Source organism: Malaclemys terrapin, chromosome 14, assembly GCF_027887155.1.
Source record: "Malaclemys terrapin pileata isolate rMalTer1 chromosome 14, rMalTer1.hap1, whole genome shotgun sequence".
NCBI classification, from domain to species: Eukaryota; Metazoa; Chordata; order Testudines; family Emydidae; genus Malaclemys; species Malaclemys terrapin.
In genome coordinates, this window is record NC_071518.1 from 38,102,668 (window position 1) to 38,108,667 (window position 6,000).

Below are 6,000 nucleotides of genomic sequence, written 5' to 3' on the forward strand. Positions count from 1 at the left end.
AAACAATTTAAATGTCTGTCTGGTGATGTTCTCCTCCTAATACAGCATGGCAGGAAAATCCTCAAAATATTAATGATCAACCTATTGAATTGGAGATAATTCACCTCCCAGTGACTTCATAAACATCTGCTTCAATTACTTTTGGTCAATTAAATAACCAAACTATCATTCATTTTCCGATTATAGCTGTAAAACTAATCTGAAAAGTTTTCAAAATAAATCACACAAAATTGTATAGTGTGTACCTTCTAAAAATGAAACCTACATCTGAGTTGTGAAGAATATGTATTAAGGTTATAACAACCAACAAGAATGCACTTTTATGTAGAAAACCATGATTAAAATAGAGTCTTCCTGACTAGTGATTTAAACATCGTGGAACAAGCTTAATATTTTGTCTAATAACTCTCACCACAACCCCAGACAGCTACTCTCCAAGAAGAGTTTACATTTACTTTAGAGAACAACAGTTTGTAGAAAGCAGTTTGTTAACTCAACTGGCATAGGAGTACTCAACTAAATGTTTCATTAGATATTGAACAAGCTTTGGCATCCTTCCCTTATTTTAAGGTTATAAACTCAATTTAGTCAATATGATTTCAGTAGTCAACAGGTAGCCCCACACTTACATTTCAGCCACAAACTTGCCTAAATACATTGCCTTGCAATTTTGTGCTACAGGGCATTATAACTTGTTAAAAATATCAGTTTCCATCCACTTTTGCATTGCAAGTGTTGAATGCTGGTAAGTACTCTGGGGAACACAAGTACCACCTCTTGCTAGTGTCACAAATCAAGAATGTGGAAAACATTTCGGTAGTGTATATACTGTAGAGCAATGGTCTTCAACCTGTTTACGCACAAGGTCACTTTTTGAATTTAAGTGCAAACCAGAATCTACCTTGCCCCTTCCCCGAGACCCTTTCCCTTCCCCGAGACCCCATCCCACTCATTCCATCCTCCCTCGCTCTCCCCCACCCACTTCCAGCAGGCTGAGGGTAGCAGATTGGGGTTCAGAGTGTGGGACGGTGCTCTGGGCTGAGCCTGGAGCAAGGGGTTGGGGTGCAGGAGGGGGTGAGTGGTGCAAGCTCTGGGAGTGTGTTTGGGTACAGGAGGGGGCTCCGGGCTGAGACAGTGTGTTCGGGTACAGGAAGGTGTATGGGGTGCTGGCTCTGGGAGGGGGCTCAGGACTTGGGTAGGGGGTGCTGGCTCCAGGAGGGGGACTCAGGGCTGGGGTGCAGGCTCCCACCAGGTAGCACTTACCTTGCATGGCGCAGCCCCTGGGGAGGGGGGACATGGCACCGCCCCCAGAGCTCCCATTAGACACAGTTCCCCGTTCCCAGCCAATGGGAGCTGCAGGGGCAGTACTTGAAGGCAGGTAGGAGCAGCATGGAGACCCCTCCCCCTCCAGATCATGCTGGCCACTTCCAGGGGCAGCGCGGGGCCAGGACAGGCAAGGAGCCTGCCTTAGCCCCACTGGACTTTTAGCAGCCAGAAATCACGATCGACTGTCAGAGGCTCCAGGATCAACCAGTCGATCACGATCTACCCATTGGTGACCACTGCTGTAGAGCAACCAGGATACACATTTATATCCTATTTGCCTCCAATTTAACAATGCAGTTTGAAGTTCTCCCTAGTCAGTGTAGTTAAGTTTACAATAGATAGGACCTACCTTCACTGATGAGTGAAGACTGATTAGAACTAATTTTTTTCTACTAAAAAAGTGTTTAAAACTATTGGTAAGTGTTACGTGCCAGAGCCTAAAAGGAGAACTGGAGTAATTAATTAGAATACACAATTTAGTTAATAAGCAACACTAAGAAAAACTGAATCTGACTAGAACACAGGAATACTGTACACAAACTACATCTCATTTATGGAATTCCCTGCACTTTGGTTTATTGATGGGCATTCACTAGAGTACAAGGTTTTGATTAATTATTTTTCCTTAGTAACAGTTATAAAATCTCTTGTTCTACTCCCTTCAGTACAGTCCATCCATATAGCTAAAATGTGGCCAACTCAGTATCTCCTTTCTATTCAACTCCAGATATTAAATATAATTTTAAAGTAAATACTGACTAGAAGAATGGACAGAAATAAAAGTCTCTCTAGGGAGAAGGACAAGGGAGACTCAAGACTGGGGTTGTCTAGCAACAGGATGAGGGTCAGAAATTTAGACAGCCTTATTTATAGGGATATGGAGTGGAGGACAATACCAAACCAAGATGCAGGAGTGGGATGGAAAGCACATTTCTGCACAGCCATCAAAGGCTGCTTCCTGTTTACAAGGCAATTACCTCATCCAGCCTAATTTTGCCTTCATTTTATTCAATCCAAGGTATAGTTACCTTGGAAACAGGAAGCCTCCTGAAGTTACTTATATGTATCAAGAATGAATTGTCATACAGTTCTGGTTGGAAACACCTGTATTTCACTACCGGCTTAACGATTTGACAGCTGTTGTATTTTCATGCTTTCCACCATAGAGTCCTTGAAGTTGAATTCAGAAAGCATCTGCTTTATCTGATCACATGATCAAACTGGAGACTTCTAAACTCTAAGTTGCATGTTCCCCCTACTAAGTCTATATATGTCTGTCACAGTATCAACTTTTATTTGTTCGTTATATTTAATGCCCTTGCACATCACCTCTCACTCCTTTTGCATTTGTATGCACTGAACAAAATCTTTTGCAATTTGTTAAAGTTAACTGGCAGTCACCTTTTAGTTTCAAGGCCTAGGAAGGGGAGGCTATTACGCAAGCAATGAATGCCCATTTCAAGAGAGCTATTTTAAAAAAAAACAGTTTACACTACATTAGTATAATTACACTAAGTTTTCTAGTTTTGAACTAGTGTTAGGACTAAGCAACTGCTCATCACTCAAATTAACTGGATGATAGCATTTAGAAATATTTCTTCCTTGCTAATGAATAGCACAGCCACTTCTGGTATGCTGAAATAATTCATAATTAAAGAACATGTCTTCACAGTACTTACTGTATGACTATGTACTCCATTTTTATGCATTTATTTTTCATCAGCCAAGGTAACAAACTGTCTTGTAAATGTTGGGATTTTCAAAACCTTTTACTTGGCTTGTCAAGAATCCATGTCAGGTCAGGCCTACCGACAGCAAACAGGCTCTTTAAGTTAACTAACAGCCTATAGGTTACCCTATATAGGAGTTACAAACAAGTTGTTATGCCCAGGGCACACCATCTTTTCTGTTCGCAAATTCCAAACAATTTTGCCTTTCAAGAGATCTTCAAAGTTTTAGTGTGACTGAGCAAGTCTACACAGCAGAAGCAAGAGGGAAAATGCTACAGATTCTGGTCTCAATTTAGAATGACCAATGGTTTAGTTTAATTCTAACTTAATTTGCCCAAGAAAAACTTTTCTGAAGCCAGAACTGCACTTTGGATATTGTGACATATTTAAGATATTCAAAGCTTTCATTCTACTTCACACTACGGCAGTGGTGCTCAACCTATGAATTATTGTGGGCGGCACATGCAGCTCTCTATGTGTTATATGGATCACATCCACACAATATATACACTACACCTCTACCCCGATATAATGCTGTCCTCGAGAGCCAAACAAATCTTACTGCATTATAGGTGAAACCGCATTCTCAAACTTGCTTTGATCCACCAGAGTGCGCAGCCCCCCCCCACGAGCACTGCTTTACCACGTTATATCCAAATTTGTGTTATATTGAGGTAGAAATGTACTTGTATGGCCCTGAGGATGCACATGGGCCACAGCTGACTGGGCCACAAGCAGCCCACAGGTTGAGAACCAGTGCACTAAGCTATAAACAAGCACCATTTGTGTATTTCAAGTGTGTTTAAGTGAGGAGAAGGTCCTTGATAAAGCTGCTTTTTAATAGGGCACTTACCATAAGAGGCAAGTGACAAAAAAATAATTCAGTGTTTTGAGTTGCAACTGAATTACCAGCTAGTTTTATTTCCACATTTAGCCAACATCACAAGTATTCTACCAAGGAGAAAACAAATGTAATTACTGGCTGGAATCGATCAGTGAGGGACAGGTGTTCAAAGACCCGATCCAACCCACTTCAAACCCAGTAACTCATGGGGATCCAAAAGGAGCCCAAGGGGATGTGGCAGCCTCAGTCCATCCCTCCCTCACCCAACAGGGAAGAAGCAGGTTGTCCTAGGCTCCCTCCTAGAAAGCCCCTTAACCCTGGTGTCGCAAAGAACCATACCCCAGGAGAAAGGAGAAGTCCAGCCACTCCCCTCCCCCCGAGAGCCCCAGCCCGCGCCCCTGAAGCCAGGGCCACTGGCCCAGCTCAGACCGCCCAGCCATGCACACAGCCGCCCGACCCCCGGAAACGGCTGGGCCTCGAGGCCTCCACTCGGGCTCCCCCTACCGGGAACTTCCGGCCGGGCTTACGGGCCCCACCACCCCAAACCCAGCCGCCGCTCCTGCTTCCCTCTCAGGGCGGGTGCCGGGCTTCCCTGCTCCCGACGTGCGGGGTGCCCCGCTACAGGCCCGGGCTCCCGACTCCCCCAATTCCGGGTCACGTCCCAGCCTAGGCCCCGAGCCCCCCGCAAGCCTGGGGCTACCCCAAGCCTCATCCTTCCGGTCGGTTCCTGCTCGCCCGGGCTCCGGGCCCCACATACCCTAGGCCCAGGACTGTGCCCGGCCCCAGGCCTCAGTACCCGCGGCCTGCTCCCAGGCCCCCAGCCCAGCCCCCGCCGCGGCTCTCACCTCAGACGGCAGGGCTGGGGGTCGCGGGGCCAGAGCAGGCGCCTCGGTCAGCCTCTTGCGCTTTTATCCTCTCTCAGCTTCTCGCCTCCGCTGGTTTCAATACAAAATGGCGGACGGGGTCGCGCGCTCACGTCGCGGCCTTTCCCCTCCCCAGTCCCCTCGCAGCACGCCAGGCGCAGGGCGGGGCCGCGGCCCTCCCCCCTGCGTACGCGGATTCCAGCCAATCACAATCCAGGCAGGCAGCACGGGCGCCTGCGCTCGTGGGATCCGCCCAATCAGCGACTGGAATTCATTGGGGGAAGAAATGGGAGCGCTGAGTTTCTGCCCCAAAACAAGGGCTTGACGCTGATTGGTTAATGGGATGGAGGCCTTCCTCCCTCCTGTCTGCAAATCAAAGGTCAGGGCTCCTGCGCCTAGGAGATGTGGCCAATCAGCGTTCGGTGAAGGCAGCTGAGCTCACAGGGTCCGGCCAATAGAAGAGGAGCGCGGCTGTGCGAAGAGGAAGGGGAAGTAAAGGAGGCAGCAAAGGGCGAGAGCGGAGTCATCGGGGAAGAGGAGTGGCTGGAAAGGGAGGGGGCTGCCCAGCCCCAACTTGAGAGACAACATCTCCTGCCCGATACCCCCATCAGTTGCTACCTAATGGTGCAGTCCACGCGTCTCCTTTGAGGCTCTGCTTCATGGTGTAACGTGTAAGCAGTGCACCCAATGGTACACGGTAGAATTCTTCCCCCCCCCCGAGCAGCGACACAATGGTACAGTCCAGTCCACTACCCCTTTTCTTCCCCACACATGCGCACTCTCCCTCGCACACTGTTCCATAGTGGTATGGCTCAGTTTAATTTTTCCTCTTCATACCTCCTCCCCATGAGGTGTTACGCAATGGTACAGTCCACCTTGCTCCAGCCCCTCCCCCAGTGTCACATGACGCCCCAGCCCACTTGCTCTGCACATGGCAAAGGCCTGGAGGACCTGGTGAGCCAGGGCAGGTGCCCGCTTGGCTCAGACAGTCGGTATCTGCTCTGCACCTCTGCAAATCAGGACGGAGTCACTCCTGAAGTCAATGGGAATGCGCCACCATCAAACCAGTGTGAGACCAGAACCGCCCACAGCCAAGCAGGCAGCAGCACCTCTTTCCGCCTGGCTTACCCCACTCACAAACACGCGTGGCTTGTTCTTGGCAGAGACATGGCTACTCCCTAGCCATCTATGGATCCACAACAAGTGCACAGGATAGCCCCGTGTCTAGGGTTACCAT

At 48.2% G+C, this 6,000-nt stretch overlaps 1 protein-coding gene across 10 annotated transcripts in view; it reads right to left on the minus strand.

Annotated features, from left to right (window-relative positions):
• Positions 1-4,883, minus strand: part of CNOT1 (CCR4-NOT transcription complex subunit 1) — a 110,633-nt gene extending 105,750 nt beyond the window's left edge. For 9 of the 10 annotated variants that reach the window (XM_054049017.1, XM_054049019.1, XM_054049013.1 and 6 more), the window contains exon 1: positions 4,746-4,883. The gene's annotated coding sequence lies outside the window, so the exon portion shown is untranslated. The remainder of the gene's footprint in view (positions 1-4,745) is intronic. The other variant, XM_054049018.1, reaches the window with a different exon arrangement.
• Positions 4,884-6,000: the final 1,117 nt, after the last annotated feature.